This window comes from Panthera onca, chromosome A1, assembly GCF_046562875.1.
Source record: "Panthera onca isolate mPanOnc1 chromosome A1, mPanOnc1 haplotype 2, whole genome shotgun sequence".
Lineage (NCBI taxonomy): Eukaryota > Metazoa > Chordata > Mammalia > Carnivora > Felidae > Panthera > Panthera onca.
In genome coordinates, this window is record NC_138339.1 from 60,843,876 (window position 1) to 60,859,575 (window position 15,700).

The 15,700-nt window shown below is 50.7% G+C and overlaps 1 protein-coding gene across 5 annotated transcripts in view; it reads left to right on the plus strand.

The window, feature by feature from the left end:
- Window positions 1-15,700, plus strand: part of KCNIP1 (potassium voltage-gated channel interacting protein 1) — a 342,985-nt gene that overhangs the window by 236,144 nt on the left and 91,141 nt on the right. Inside the window, exon 1 of one of the 5 annotated variants that reach the window (XM_060635012.2) lies at window positions 5,901-6,000. The exons of the other annotated variants lie outside the window; for them this stretch is intronic. The gene's annotated coding sequence lies outside the window, so the exon portion shown is untranslated. Of the gene's footprint in view, window positions 1-5,900; window positions 6,001-15,700 lie in introns of those variants that run through there. 5 annotated transcript variants of the gene reach the window in all.

A 15,700-nucleotide genomic window follows, 5' to 3' on the forward strand; every position in this document is an offset into this window, starting at 1 on the left:
ATAGTAAGAGTAAGATTTTTTTTTTTTTTCACACACACCTGCATCCCTGGGAAGAACCAATTTTCACCCCCGTGGGGATGCTGTTATCCCCACTGAGGGGTGTGCTGCACACTAGAGCCTTCATATGACACATTTTTGTAATCAGTCCCATTGGATTTTAGGGGAGAAAAACAACTCAGCAGGACAGAAATGTGTTTTGCATGGAGACATCTCTTACAGGAAGCCTCCCGTCCACCGTGAGCCAGAACTGAGTTTCCTCACATCGCTGCATTTGCTGTTGTCCTGACATTCGTGCCACCATCTTTGTGCATGGATTTCCCACATAGGTTTACAAGCTCCTTGAGGGATGGGCCTGCGTCTACGTTGTGTACTTCCCCTTGTCCGTGCCTGGTGCATAGTAGGAGCCTCACAGGTGGTTAAAGCAAGACAGAACGTGGTGGCTGTTTTGCCCCAGCCTGGAGATCCAGCACCACGTGCATTTGTGGGAAGTCACCCCCCCCGGTACAGCACACCCAGACATCATCAGCTCTCAATCAGGAACACCGAACAATTTCATTAAGGCAGTGGTTCCGTAACAGAAGCACGCCAGCACCGACTGACAAGCCCATAATAACATTTTAATGGCCTGAGTTCAATTCCCAATAAATTACTTAAGTTTCTGCAATAATAGAGTTGGCATTTTCATTAATACTCCTGATTAATTGTCTGTCCTAAAAAAAAAAAAAAAAAACCATCCCCATTACAATCATGATCTTGCTCGTTTCTTGCAGAGAGAATCCCAGCAGTGTGAGGTTTTCCCCCAGATTAAAGTTGCAGGAAGGGCAAAACGAATTCTCTACCGCCTGGCACCCTACACAGCCGTGGGATCAGAGGAATGCCAGCTGAGTCTGGCACTTGAATCCAGATCTCACCATGTGCTGCTGGGGCCTTGAGCTACTTGAACTGCCTTGATTTCTTTATCTGTCAAGTGGGGTGATAATAATACTTACCTCGTATGGGTGCTGTGAGGATTAATTGAATTGATGCAGGTTAAGTCCTGTCTGGCACATAGTAAGCGCTCAATAAACAGTGTCTATTCTTTATTTCATTTTGGTGGTGGTTCTACTATCTCTCCTCCAGAAATCTCAGAGAGCTGTGTCACCTCAGAAGAGGCAGAACGGGGATGTGTGGGAGCAGGTTACTTTAGTAGTGGCAGCAGCCTTTGAAGAAATATAATTTTAGCCTTTGGAGTAGCAGAAATCTGCAAATTCGTATTCATATCCTGGCTCCACCAATGGCTGACTATGGGACCCTTTTCCCACCAAGCCTCCCCCAAAAGCGACGATGATATTTCGAGTTGCAAAACGTAGTTTTGAGAATTGGAGAACACGTGTGGAAGCACCTAGTGCTTATAAATGTTCTTTCTTTTTGGGGGGGTTTATTTATTTATTTTGAGAGAGAGAAAGAGAGCGAGCACATGCAGGGGAGGGGCAGAGGGAGAGGGAGAGAGAGGGAACCCCAAACAGACTCTGCATTGTCAAAAAGGATCTCAGGAACCATGAGAGCATGACCTGAGCCGAAATCTAGAGTCAGACACTCAACTGACTTGAGCCACCCACGTGCCCGGAGATGACGCGTTTTAGCATGCCTTCTCTATATTTTAATGTCCCTTGACTTTTTCCAAAGCTGGTTTTGCTCATGACCAATTCCATAAGAGGTCTCCTACAAAGGGAACTCTGGATCCTATAAACCACATCCGCTCTTGGAAAGTCCCATTGCTCATGCACAGCAAAGGCTCCCCTGCGGGAAAGACTGGGTTAATTTCAGTAGCCCTGTTCCCTAAACTCAATGGAATTACCCATCTTTTTTTATGGCCCGCCAAAGGTTCTGCAGACAGACTCCAGGAAATGCAGGTCTTACCCACCCTCTGTGCAGGAAAGACAAAGACGAGCAAGTTAAAGCAATCGCATTTATTGTGCACTTACTTTTCCTTTGAGGTGGAGGAGAAAGTAAATAAGACGAAGGAGAGAATTACAACCAGAGATGTGAAGCAGTTGCCCTATAGGGAATGTTCTGTTTGCCCAGGGAGAAGGTTTTCAGAATATAAAGCACCAGTTTTTCCCCCTAAACATCCCTGGGGAGAAAGGAAAGAGAGAGTGAAAGAAGGCCTCCAAAGGACCACTGGAGATGGGAACATTTCTGTTGGTTTCATTTACATAAGTGTCCTTGGCAATTTGTCCCAATTTGTCTCATTACAAATGATGTAAACATCCGGCGCAATCACAGACAAAATGGGACAGTTTAAATGCTGCCTGATTAAAAACCCCGGGTTGGCTGCAATGACTTACATGTGTGTTAACGGTTTCCCTACAAGGACCTTGGTTGCAAAGTTCTGGAACCTTCAGGGAGGGTCCCCAGGCCTAGGGAGTGTCCCCTGTGGCTGCAACTCTCCACATAGACCCTAGTAAAGATACACAATCTTCTCTATATTTTTATGCCAAAAAAGGAAGGAAGGAAGGAAGGAAGGAAGGAAAGGAAAGGAAAGGAAGGAAGGAAGGAAGGAAGGAGAAGGAGGGAAGAAGAAAAAGAAAACTGACATTTTCCCCTTTGCCATCTCATTGGTGGTCAGGGCAGTGTAACTGAAGGGACTGGAGAACTGAAATTCAAATCCTAATAATGGTACTCAATTTATGTGTGTGACCTTAGACCAGTCACATCATTTGACTAAGCCTCAATTTCCTAGGCTGTCAAATGGGGATGACAATTTGATATCTGGGCTGCCTCACACTGTTGTTGAAACATCACCTAACCAGAAACTTCTTAAGGACAGAGACCCTGTCTTGTCCATCACTGTAGCCTTAGAACCTGAATGGTGCCTGGTACATAGTAGATGCTCAATAAATAGTTATTGAAGGGATGGATGATTGAATGAATGAGTGAGTGACTCTCTGGGCAAGAGATCTAATCTGAAAAGCGCCGTACCAATGAGAAGGGGACCCTTTGATTGGTTAACGTTCTCCTCTCCCTTCCCAACAGATGTAATGCCCCCTCCTCATTAAACCCTTCCCCAGTGCCTCAGCCAAAGTTGGCAGAGTCAGGCACCAGTGTGTGATCCAAGTTCGTAGCCTGCCTCATGACTCAGGACAAGTGACTGAACTCTCTGAGCCTTGGCTTACTCATCTGTAACCCAGGAAGAGTGAGCCCTGCCTCTTGCAGGGCATTCATTGAGGGGTCAGGGCCTAATGGACCCAAACAGAGCCTTGCTGGGAGACTTTGGGCAGGAGGCGCACTGGGAGGTCTGTTGGATCGGAGTTCTTAGCAGGCCCTGAGAAGCTCACAGTCAGACCCAGGGTGACACAGACTTGGACAAAGTGATTCCCATGTGTGAAGCTGGACTGAAGGTACTGGCAGTGTCCACCAGCATCCAGGACAGAAACACTAGGTTCCTGTGCTGTGTCGGCCCCAAACACCAGAGACAACTGAAAGCAGTTGAGAGAAGTCATGATCAGAACTCAGGCCTTCTGGCTTTTGCTGTTCTTGCCCCTTAATTAGTTGCTGTGTGACCTTAATAAAACCTCTTGCCCTGTCTGTGCCTTTACCTAACAGCCTGTAAGGGGAATGATAGTTCATGGTGCTAGGGAAAACTAGAGGATTCTGCAAGTTCCTGCCACAGTTAACACTGGATTCTGAGCTAGGGATCTTCAGACCTAACTGTGCCGGCATCCCCCATCACAGACCTCTAGATGGGAGGAAGGGTGAAAGGCCTAAAGAAGGAGATGGAGGTAGGGAAGCAACAGAGCCAGAACCCCCTCAGCGGATGGCAGGAGCCGGGGCAAGTGACCCAAGGCCCTGACCCAGAGCCTACCCCTTGCTAACCTCAAGAGTGTTACGAACTACAAACCTCTGAGTCTCAGTTTACTCATTTCAAAAACGGAAATAAAAACACATACCGTGCAGTGTGTTGTAAAAACTAACATAGGGCTTGGTTCATAGCACATGCCCAAAGAACATCGTTTCCATGTTCTTTCCCCCAGGAGAACTTTATGGTGGACATTGGGGTGTCTTCTCAACATCCATCCGCCCTTGCCTTGTGCTGTCCCAGCTGAGATGACATCACCCCACCTCTGGCTCTGGAAGGGGGCTCCAGTGGGTGTGCACCCAGCAGTTTAATCCCATTGGTTCCCTTGGCCTTAACCACTGGTGTAGGGAAGGTCCAAGACCTAACTGGTTCAATAAGATTTGAGCTCAGAAATCTAGTTTGTTGATTAGGAAGACAGAAGCATTCTCTGGAAGGAGTTTAGTGCAAAAATGAGGGCTGGGGCTATTACAGCCATTTTACTACCTTGGAGGGACTCGCCATGAGTCCCTAATAGAACTAACTTGAGGATGAAGCAAGCATTACAGAAAATGATGCTGAGGGCTGATCGAACCATACCTGAAATCTGTATTTGGACACCTTAGATCCAGGAGCTAGTGAATGCCCTCTATTACTTAAACCAGATAAAGTTAAATTTGGGGAGAAATAAAAGAAGCATCCTAACTAATAAAAAACCTTCACGTACTCACCATGCCTGAACCCACCCCTGAGTCTACAGGGAGCTTGTCGCAATTTTCATAAACCCATTTAGATATGCAGATTCACCCACATTAATTGGCTTTCCAGGGAATGGTTTCTGCTCTTTCTTAAGTGGTCTGAAACTGAGAGCAGTACAGGGACTCTCCTCATGGACCCAGGAATCCTCTTGGCCAACAGCCTGTACACCCTGCTTCCTGGGACCTTGTGCTTCCATCCCTAGCTGAGGGAATCTGCTGTAGGACAGAGGTGTCCATCTCCTGGATACACAGGAAACCAGTGACAGGAAGCTGGGAAAAGCAAGATAGGGCCACAGACTCAGACCTGGAAAGGAGCTTCCGCACTTCCCTCTGCTTCCTTGCCTTCCTGCTTCTGGCCCTGGCAGGAGGACGCCTGGCAAAGAGAGACCAGGAAAGGTCTTCGGACTTGGCTGGGGCTGCTGAGGACTTTCTCTGGGCCAACACGGGCTGTCTGCGACACTCTGTGACCTGGTGCGCTACAGGCATTGGGCTCCTGGGTGGAGGGCTCTTTGCCGGGCTTTTGTGGATAGATGCCCCTGTCAGCTCCCCATGCCCCCCACTTCTGGCCCCCCTCGCCCCTGCTTGGCCCCTCTCGCCTGGCAGCAGCTGCCTGGGCAGCCTGTCTACCTTCCTCAGAGTGCCCCTGGCCACAGGAAACTCCTAACCTTGCCTTACCAGATGGCAGGCGTGCAGCCCGCCCAGCCGGCCTCTCTCTTTAGGCTGCTTCCATGTGTCCCAGCCTCCTGAATTCTCCAGCGGGGGTTCAGCCTCCAGGCTCTATGTCCACAGACACCCCCAGTCCCCAGGGACACCGGAAGCTCTCTCACAGGCTCTGTCACCACACTTCAGGCCTGTATGTCCAGCTCAGGGCTCCTCTTCACACGAACACTCTCATCTTTGGGAGGGGCTCTCCCCACTGCCCACTACTGAGCTGTGGCCTGGGGAGCAGCGCTCTCTACCGCTGCAAAGCTCCTTCTATCCCCTTGGGAATGCTTGGCCTTTGCTTGTATATCTGGGAGGGAGATGGTCACAAAACCCATCCCACTTTCTCTCAGCAAGTCTAACGTGCATCCAACAAGCTCGGTTCTATTTATGTATACAGAGCTTCTTCCCAGCCATTGTCCCGGATTTTAAGCTTTCGCCAGAATCCTGGGCAGCAGGAGGTCTCGTTCCGCCTTCTGTCACAGTGATTTCAGGGAGGGCAAAGCATTCGAAATACCTACTGCACAGGAGCCGAGGTGGGAGGGGAACTGGGCCGCACTGCTAGGAGGCCGCCTGGAGCCCCGGAGCCACAGCCAGGCTGCAAACATCCAGACCATGCAGACAGACCTTGGAGGGTGAGACAAAGTCCCCCCACCCCTCCCCACCATGGGAACTGCCTCTCTGGATGGAACAGAACAAGAGGCCCCAAGTGTAGTGCGTGCTGGGGTAAGTGGCACGGGGTAAGGTCAGAGAGGAGGCTGGCCTAGGCCTGCAGGGTCTTGCAGTGCATGGGGAGGAGTTTGGGTGTCCCTGGAAAGTTTGAAGCCAAGGGGAGGTGTGGCCACTTGAAGCTGTTGTGGAGAATGGACTGTGTGCGTGCTGGTGCTATGCTCAGCCTATTAAAGTCTTTACTTCCTTTAATCCTTAGAATAACCCTGTCGGCTAGGTCTGAGCACCTGTACTCAGGAAATAGGGAAACTGGGGCTCGGGAATGCCACTTGCTCTCACACCACCCTGAGGAGGTGTCACTTCCCCAGCCTATGAGCCTGGAAACCCACCATGGAGGAGTGCTGGGAGGGAGGCTCTATCAGCCCCACGTCCAGTCAACTGTGGTAGGACGGGGGCAGGACACTCACACAGGGAAGGGCAAGCCTGGGAAGGGGTTGCTGCTGCCGTCCCTGACTCTGTGGGCCCAAGGAATGTTCCCCTGGGCCTCCCTGCCCTCCTGCTGCCCAGACCGGGGTCAGAAGCTGGACTCACCAGGGCTGCGGCCCAAGAAGCCTGGGTGGCACATTGCAGGGGGGTTGTTACACAAGATGCATGTAGTGACATTTAGCTTTTGAGGGTTGGGATTACGATGGCTACTTCAGCCTTTGAAAACACTTCCTTGGTTTGAGAAATTCTTCCATTTTTGTGTTCAGTGGGAGACAGGGTCGGCTTCCCAACTGAGAAGCCTGGAAGGCCAGATACTCACTTTCCCAGACTCCCTTGCAGCTAGCACGTGAGCCCATGTTCATGGCCCAGGGAACTTGGGAACCAGAGACAGAGCCGCAGGTGACTTAACCAGGAAGAAGGTAACTGGTGGCCGTAGCAGGAGCTGCGGCCTGTGTCCTCCCAGGGAGCTGTTGTGGACTGTGGCCCTGGCTGTGCCCTGACTTTGGTTTGTGTGTGTGTATACATGTGGATTTCACAGGGAAGACAGTCAGGAATGGGAACGGTTCTCCAGCATTTTCCCATAGCTCACTCACCATTTGTTCAGCGGCTCTCAAAGAATGCTACTGTGACAGAGCTGTTAATGGCCCTGAACAACATAAGAAAAAATTATTTTATAATGAAGAGAGAATATGTGTATCTGCAGGCCTGGTTCTCTGGCCTTCTGGATCATTAATCCCCCTTCATCTTCAGCAGCCTGAGGCCCAGGCTGAGATCACTTGCCCCACCTGGGATGGAACCCTCATGGGGCAGCCCACTAGGTCACATTCCTCCTGAACTGGGAGGTCCCTTGGTTCTTGAGCCCCTATAAGCAGATTTCCTCTGCCAGTAGCAAATCTCCTGCATTCCTCCATCAGAATGAGCATTAGATTGTCTGACCCACACCAGTTTAGGGTGAGAATGTTCCAGACTGCCACTGCCTATGCCCGAAAAGTTGGCATTGCTTCACACGATGACAAGCTGTGCTGGGAAGGGGCTGAGGTCACTGCAAATCCCAGAAAGGCGACAAAGCTCCAGGTCCCCCTGCCACTGCCCAAGGGCCTGGGTGACACCGTGGGCAAGCTCATGGGCCTCAAGCAGCCATCTGCCAAAGCCTACAGTACCTTGGTTTGACTTGAAGACTTAGGGGGTCTGTTTTGAATCAGCCTATCGTGTTTAGCACCCCCTGGGTGACACACAAGAAGTCTGAGGCTTGCCCAAGGGGAAGCTCCCTGCCTGTCCCCTGCCCTCTCAGCTCCACTAAGCACAGAGGCCCAGGCTGGAGAGTTGTTCATGCTTTGAGGGATGGGGCTGGAGAGGAGAAGGACTTGGAGGCTCCCCCTTGACTCCAGAGCTGAGGAGAAGTCTCAGCAGCATGGGAATGCCAGACGGCCTCTCTCTCCAATAAATGTAAGAGCTTTTCATTAAAAAGTCTCCATCCCAGATGCCACGCCTGATCTAATCTCACAGGTGTTGAGGGTCCTGGCCTGGCCCACCCTTCCTTCCTCTCCCCACTTGCAGAGAAGCGTGTGGGGATTTTCTGCCTTTGAGACCACCCTCTACCACAGAGATGGCATTAGGAAATGAAAATGCAGCCCAGAGGGTCTCTGTGGTGGCATTTACCCCACTGGAGGAAGTATTGGGCCCAGTGACTTCCCAGGCAGCCTGTTAGTCACACCCTCTGGCCAGCCACCCCCCTCACCCTCCTCTCAAACACACACACTGCCTCCTTCATTACTGAAAGTTCAGACAAACCATCCTGGAGGGCCACTGTGAGGTTAACTCCCCTTATATAAGCCATGGCATTCCGTCCGCATAACAGCACCTTCACAAAATATCCCCATTCTTACAAGTGGGGCAACTGAGGCTCAGAGAGGTGGAGATTCTCAAAATTGCATTAAGAATAGGCATTAGAGCAAGAATTTCAACTGCAGCCGTTCTGACTCCAAAGGTTTTGGTGTTTTTTTTCTCCTCAGTTATAATCCCTCCCCCGCCCCCAGACCCCATGAGGAAACTGCTAGGAATACTGTTTGGGGAAAATAATAAAATATGTAGTAAAGAAGGAGGCACTTATTTCCTCATAAGGGTCATAAAAAGCAATATGGGGTATATTCCACGCCCAGGATCTGAGAACTAAAGCCATGATTTAATACTCTCACTCCAGGCCTGGTTGTCCCGCTAAGATGCCCATCATTACATGCATATTTACACACACACACACACACACACACACACACACCCTGCTGCAGTGTATACATTTCTGGGAACGGAGTTTCTCTTACAGGGGAGTTCAAGGTTAATTTGCAGGATTCATGTTTGGCGTGCAGTGCAGGTTTGGCCCCCAGCCCCCAGTGGGGAGAAAATCTGCCCTTGGCCACCCCTCCCCTCCCTCCGGGCCTGCAGCCTGGCGCTGGGAACAGCTCTGGATTGGAGCCCACCCAGTGCTTCCACAGGCTCCCCCTCACACCCAGTCTCACGGAGCACTTCCATCCATCATGCCCCCGGGCCGACTCTAGAATGCAAAATCATTTCATCCCTCCTTCCCTCCCCTCCCACCTCCCGCATCTATGGATTTGCTGTTCAGAAAACATCTGTTCCCTCCTTCACCCCTGACATATGCATCGATCTCATGCTAGCCTAGCTGCTTAAACTCCCTGCCTGGGAAACAGACACTCATTCCTGACCCTGCACAGGTCTGGGAGCTCAGAGTGACAGGGTGCAGGCAGGCCTGGAGAGTCTGACCCGGGGAGTCACGGGGTCGGGGGGAGCACTTGTCCATGCAGGGACCTCCTGGCTGGGATCCTACGTCAGGGCCAGAAGAAAAGAGGTAGATCAGATGGGTGAGTCGGAAACTCTTGATAGGCTAAGGAGCTGCTCTCTGGGAATGTGTCCTATCTACCCTTAGAGGAGGCCTAGAGAGCCAACCCCCGCCCCCCCCCGCCCCCCCCGCCCCCCCCCCCCCCCCCCCCCCCCCCCCCCCCGCCACCTCAGTCGGAGACCCATCTCCCTGCAGGGGGAGTGATGAGAGGTCTCAGGCAGCCAAGGGGAGGCCCTGCAGAGCTGCAAAGCCACTACAGCCCAGAGGTGGTAGTTGGGATATCTGGGTCCCACCGCACTCTCCCTCTGTTACTCCAGCCACCCTGGCCTCCTCGCCATTGCCCAACTGTGTCTGACTCAACCCCTCTTCGGGCCTTGGCTGGCCCTCCCCCTGCAGGACTGTTCCAGCATTCAGGGCTGCCACCTCCATTCCCCCACCCCCACGCCGCCCCACCGTATCCCCAGCACAGTCACACCCACTGGAGACACCAAATGCACACCCAAACATATTTGTAAAATGAATGAAACTGGAACCTGAGAAAGGAAAGCCACACAGCTTCTGTTCCCTTTTCTTTGAACGGGGGCGATCTGGGAGATGATGGCTGTGGAACTGCCTTGTACAGGAGAGGGCACCTCCTGTCTGTAGCTCACTGGACACATAGTTGCCTCCTCGAGGAAAGGGGCATAATGATTCTTACCTCCCAGGGCAGCTGTGAGGATGAAGGCAAAGATTGTCTGTGAGAGCATGAGCACTGTGCCTGGTACATAGTAGGTGCTCAGGAAACACGGAGCATGTTGCTGCTGTCTACAAGCATGGCCCCAGGACCCAGGCATGGGCTTCAGGAATCAAGGGCAAGTCTGAGCCTCCGTGATTAGTCTCTGCCATTCTCCATATCAAAGGCTTTTCAAAAGCAGCTGGAGACCCAAAGAGGAACTTTCCCAGATGGAATTTTTTAAAAAACAACAACACAGAATTATCTCCTTGCACAGAAGGAGATCTGTGTTCCCTAGCACGGAGCCTCCAGTCCCCAGACTCCTGATTTACTTATTTTTCCTGATTCACGAAGAGCAGAAGAAAAGGCTCTAACCTCCTGCGGTTAGCCAGCAAGGCCACAGAACCGGGAGGTATCCCAGCACCACCACTGACCAGTTGGGGGCCAGGGTCAGGCCCGCCGGCCCATAGCTCAAGTCCCAACGAGGGAAAGGGCGGCGTTGCACAGTGCCTACGCACACAGCTCCATGATGGCAGCCACCGCAGTGGCAGCAGTGGGCCAGCTGGTCACACCCACGACCTCGCATTCCAGGGTGCGCCTCTCCTTCACACTCAGTTCTGAGCCCTCCCCTGCAGCAGAGGCCCTTCGTCCCTTTTCTTCTGTCCTTCTGCCCATTTCCCAGCCCAGACTCACCTGCATCTAGGGAGGCTTAAAGTGATTACAGGAAGAAAATACCCCAGAGTGACAGTGCATGGAAGAGACTCAGAAAACACTAGAAAAACCCCGAAATCAGGCCCTGTCCAACCAAAGCCACCTGGATGGCCGAATCATTAATTCTGCTGTAATTGGGATTCTGTCCTCCAATCCTGTATCTCTTTCCGACACAGGAAGCCCCTCCTAGGCTTCAGCCCACCCCCTAGTGTTTCCTTGCAAGGCTTTGGAGAATGCTTTGCAGAGAAACTATCCATCGCTCTCTGCACCTGACCTCCCTTGGTGTAGGCTGCAGAGAGCTCTGCCTCTCAACCCTCCCCCCCCCCCCATTCCCGTGCAGGCCCCAAAGGCAGGGAGGTCAGGAGAAAGAACACAGTTCTGCCTCACCTCTGGCCAGGGCCCGTAGGCTCTCTGGGCTCAGCTGGCACATCCTTATCATCAGGGATGTGAGCAATGAGTAAATGGAAGGAGGTGGCCACACAAACAAGTGTCATTTCTCTTGAAATGTGAAATGATTTCTGAACTGTGATAACCCAAGGATGGACCGGATTTGCCTCTTCCCCAGGCCATTCTCTGCTCAGTGAATTGGGGGGAGAGGGGGAACACATTTGACACAGCGGAAGAACCTTTCGAGTCAAATGGGCCCAGGCTGGACTCCCAGGATGGCACTTACCAGCTGCATAACCTCAGGCAAACAACCTGGCCTCTCTAAACTTTAGTTTCCACATCCAAAAAGTCTATAAATGGGAACAGAGCTACAGCAAGGATTCGTAGGACAGCTGGGAAAAAGCACTGAGCACAGCAGCTAGCACCCAGCAGGCCCTCCTCAGTGTTCCTTGGTGTGGGCTGCTACGGGGCGGGGTGGGAGGACTTGAGCTTAGACTGAACCCGGAAGAGGCCATTCCTCTACCGCCTCCATGGGGATGAGTTGTGAATTCCCACCTCAAGGAGGAGCCATCCTCACTGTGAGGTCAGAAAAAGCATATCCTTCTTTCAAGGGGAGGTCGCTGGGAGGTGGGAGGAAATGGGAGGGATCAGGCCACCAGCCTTCCCTGGGCAGATTTCTCAGCTTCTCTGACTCCTTCAAGAGGGGAGCAGAGGAAGCCGGAAGCTTGGAGCAGTGTGGGGCTCCACCTGGTGTTCAAAGTGAGCAATACAAGGCTAAGTGGGAGTCTGTGCTGAGTGGTACCGGGAACCAGGCATAATTGATTGAGGCGGGTACCCTGAGCGCGATGCCTAGGGAAGTGTATGCCCTACTGAATATGTAGGCAACAAACAGGATAAGAAAAATAGGTAGGGCAGCTAGCGTTGCATAAAATAAAGAGCAAAATAAAAAATTAAGTAAGAAACAAATTCAAATTTCAGCTAGGTCGTGATCGGGGGAGTCTGACTGACAATGACTTTGGGTACCACCTGAAGGATGCCAGGGCCTAATGTGCAGGTGTCTGGGAGGGGAGCTCTTCAGACAGAATGAACAGCCAGTGCAGGGCCAGGAGTGTGCCAGGGTGAGAGCGGAACCGGGAGGAGAGCAGAGCAATGCAGCCAGGGACGTAACAAGAGGACAAAAGTGTGTCACCTACAGTGTCTTCGTAAGGGCTATGGCTTTTACTCGGCATGAGAAAGGGAGCCAGCACAGGGTTTGAACCACAAGAGAGACAAGATCTGACTGCATTGCAACAGAGTCCTTCTGGCTGCCGGGTTGTCCGGTCCCAGGCAGAAGCGGGAGCCCTGGCAGGTGATGGTGGGTCCAGCCAGGGAGTAACAGTGAAGGTGGGGACAGGGCTGGGACTCTGGACATATTTTGAATACAGAGCCGCTGGGCTTGCTGACAGACTGAATGTGGGCGTGAGACGGAGACAGAAGTCCAAGGTGACTACAGGGTTTTGGCCTGAGCAAAGGGCAGAGGAGAATGCTGGTAGAGGAGCTCACTGGGAGGAAATTTCAGGAGCTCAGGTTTGGACATGATACGTGTGAGATGCCTATTAGACATCCAAGTGGAAAGGTCAGGGAGTGAGGTGCTTCCCAAGCTTCACAATGGCAGGTCTTCTAGAGAGTTTGTTAGCCAGATGCCGGACACTCTCCTGACCTTCCCCTACCCGAGGTGCTGGTTCACTAGGTCTGAGCCAGGGCCCAAGATGCTGCATTTCTAACAAGTTCCCAAGTGGTGCCCAATGCTGCCAGACTGCAGACCACTCCGAGTAGCGCTGAAGTAGGTGACTAGGTATGTGACTCTGATGTTCCGGAAAGAGACCTTAGCAGGAGATAGAATTTTGGAGTCTTTGGTGCATAAACACCATGATACTGGAGGATGTCGCCAAGGGATGTGTGTGTCAAGGGAGAAGAAAAAAGGCTTGAGTCCGGAGCCCTGGCCCTGCAGGGGTAAGAGACTGGGAGAGGAGGAAGGATCAGCTTTGGAGATTGGGATGGAAACACCAGGGAAATGCGAGGAAAACCAGGCAGATGTGATGCTCTGGGGGCCAAGGAGAAAGGGCTTCAGAAAGGAGGGGTGATCGGTGGTGTCCAGCATCACTAATTCAGATGCATTGAGTTAGTCATCGCTTCTCGGCCTTTGGCTAAGATCAAGCGTGCGGATGCATTGAGTCATATGGCCTCATAGTTAATATAACTTATTTTGATTTTGTGATTCTTTTGTATTGAAAAATAAAGGATATGTATTATGTAATATATATCATATATTCTCTACATAATTATAATTATACATTACAACTATATAGTACAGTTATGTCATATGTTATAATTATATACTGTATATAACCTACATTACATATTATAGATCTCCTTTTATTTTATATATCTTGTATAATCAATATAAATATATATGTATTACATAATATATAATATATATTATTTAAATAATATAGAGCTATGTTAAATATATTTGTATTAAATAATATATATTATTTAAATAATATAGAGATGTTAAAAATAAATATGAATAAATATAATAACAGATAAACTATATATAAATTAACACTAAAATATAATATCTATATATATGTTTGGGGTTTTTTTGTTTTTGTTTTTTTTTTAACGTTTATTTATTGTTGAGAGAGAGAGAGACAGAGTGCAAGCAGGGGAGAGGGGCAGAGAGAGAGGGAGACACAGAATCCGAAGCAGGTTCCAGGCTCTGGGCTGTCAGAGCCCGATGTGGGGCTCGAACTCATGAACTGTGAGATCATGACCTGAGCCGAAGTTGGACACTTAACTGACTGAGCCACCCAGGTGCCCTTTATATATATATATATATATATATATATATATATATATATATATATTTTAAGAGGAGCTTAATATCTCATAACCTTCCCAGACATCACTGTTAGGAATTGTAGCTTTAGTCCAGCAATCATAAGCCATGGACCAGGCTGTCAGGAGGCCTGCTTGGAAGTCCAGTCCTGTAAGTACTGTGCTATGTGGCCATGAGCAAGTCACTTTACTTCTTTGGGCTTCTTTTTCCTCCATATATAAATGGGGCAGGAAGACTGAAAATAGATGTCTCAGGAGTCCCTTTCAGCTCTTTGACATCTTACGTATTACCTCTTCAGAGGCCTCACGGAACCCCTGGACAAGGTAGTCTCCCACCCAAGTCAGCAGGGTCTTCATAGAACCATCACAGTCTGGGGGTGCCTCAGTGGCTCAGTTGGTTAAGTGTCCAGCTTTAGCTCAGGTCACGATCTCATGGTTCGTGAGTTCAAGCCCCGCATCAGGCTCTCTGCTGTCAACACAGAGCCTGCTTTAGATCCTCTGTCCCCCTCTCTCTCTTCCCCTCCCCTGCTTATGCTGTTTTTCTCTCTCAAAAATAAATAAATGTTAAAAAAATTAAAAAAAAAAAAAGAAAGAAAGAACCATCGCAGTCTGAAACCATCTGTGCATGTGGCTGTTTACGCCCCTGCTGTCTGATTTCCCCCACTGTAAGCTCCACGGGGCAAGCCCAGTTTCTCTCTCGTTCAGAATTTTGTCTCCAGCCAAGCAAGTTTCTTTGCAAGGATCTTTTTTTCAGTTCTGAGGGGAAATCAGGAGCTTCTGGGGGGGGGGGGTTAAGAAGACATCTGGGCATTAATTTACAGAATTTATAAAACGATCTGACTTCAACTTATAGATGGATCACTGAGCTGCAGTGAGAACAGACTGAGGGAGGCCCAGAGACCAGTTACGAGAGGCCACTGCAGTTGCCGAGCGGAGGGTGCCAGTACCTGGGCCGTGGGCGGTCAGGGGTGGAGGTGGAGGTGGTGAGAAGTAGCCAGCGTCTGGGTGTGTATTTAAAGGACTCAGCAGGGTACACTGACGGACTGGGTGGGGGTGCAGTAGACAAATATCGAGGAAGTCCCAGGAGTTATGTCTAAGAAGCAGGGAGGAGTCACCCTTGAATGCCACGGGAAGACATAGCGCTGGCACGTTGGAGGGAAAATCTCAGGAGTCCTGTTTTATTAAGTCTGAGGGTTCCGTTAGACACGAAGGGGAAATGTGAACAAAGCAGCTGGAAATGAGGGTCTGGAATTCAGGCGCGGCGGAGACCAAGTGTGGACTCTCAGGCAGTGCACAGAGCTGGCTTCCAGCTGAGCTCACTGGGCAGTAAGCGTCCAGAGAGGGGTGTGAGGAGACCCGAGCCCCGAGGGCCTGCCTGCACAGGGACATGGGGGGCTGAGGGCAAACAGGCCAGCTGCTCGCAGGCCCAAGCTGTGACCACAGGGGGACTGAGTGGAAAGGCCCAAGGCCTTAGAGCCCGAGGAACTCTCCTGGGCCTGCCCCTCTGCACCAGTGGCTTTGATTCATTCCCAAGGAGAATATCAACTGAGCACCTGCTGCACGCAGAGACCTCATCAATGGCTCAACCATGTGACACGGTCACACTCCCTGATCCCAGCAATCTGAACATGCATTATCCATCCTGGGTTTATCTCTGTTTAATAGGGGAGGAACTGGCGTGCCAACAAGGTGGACAGGTCCCCCACGATCACACAGTAAAAGCCAGG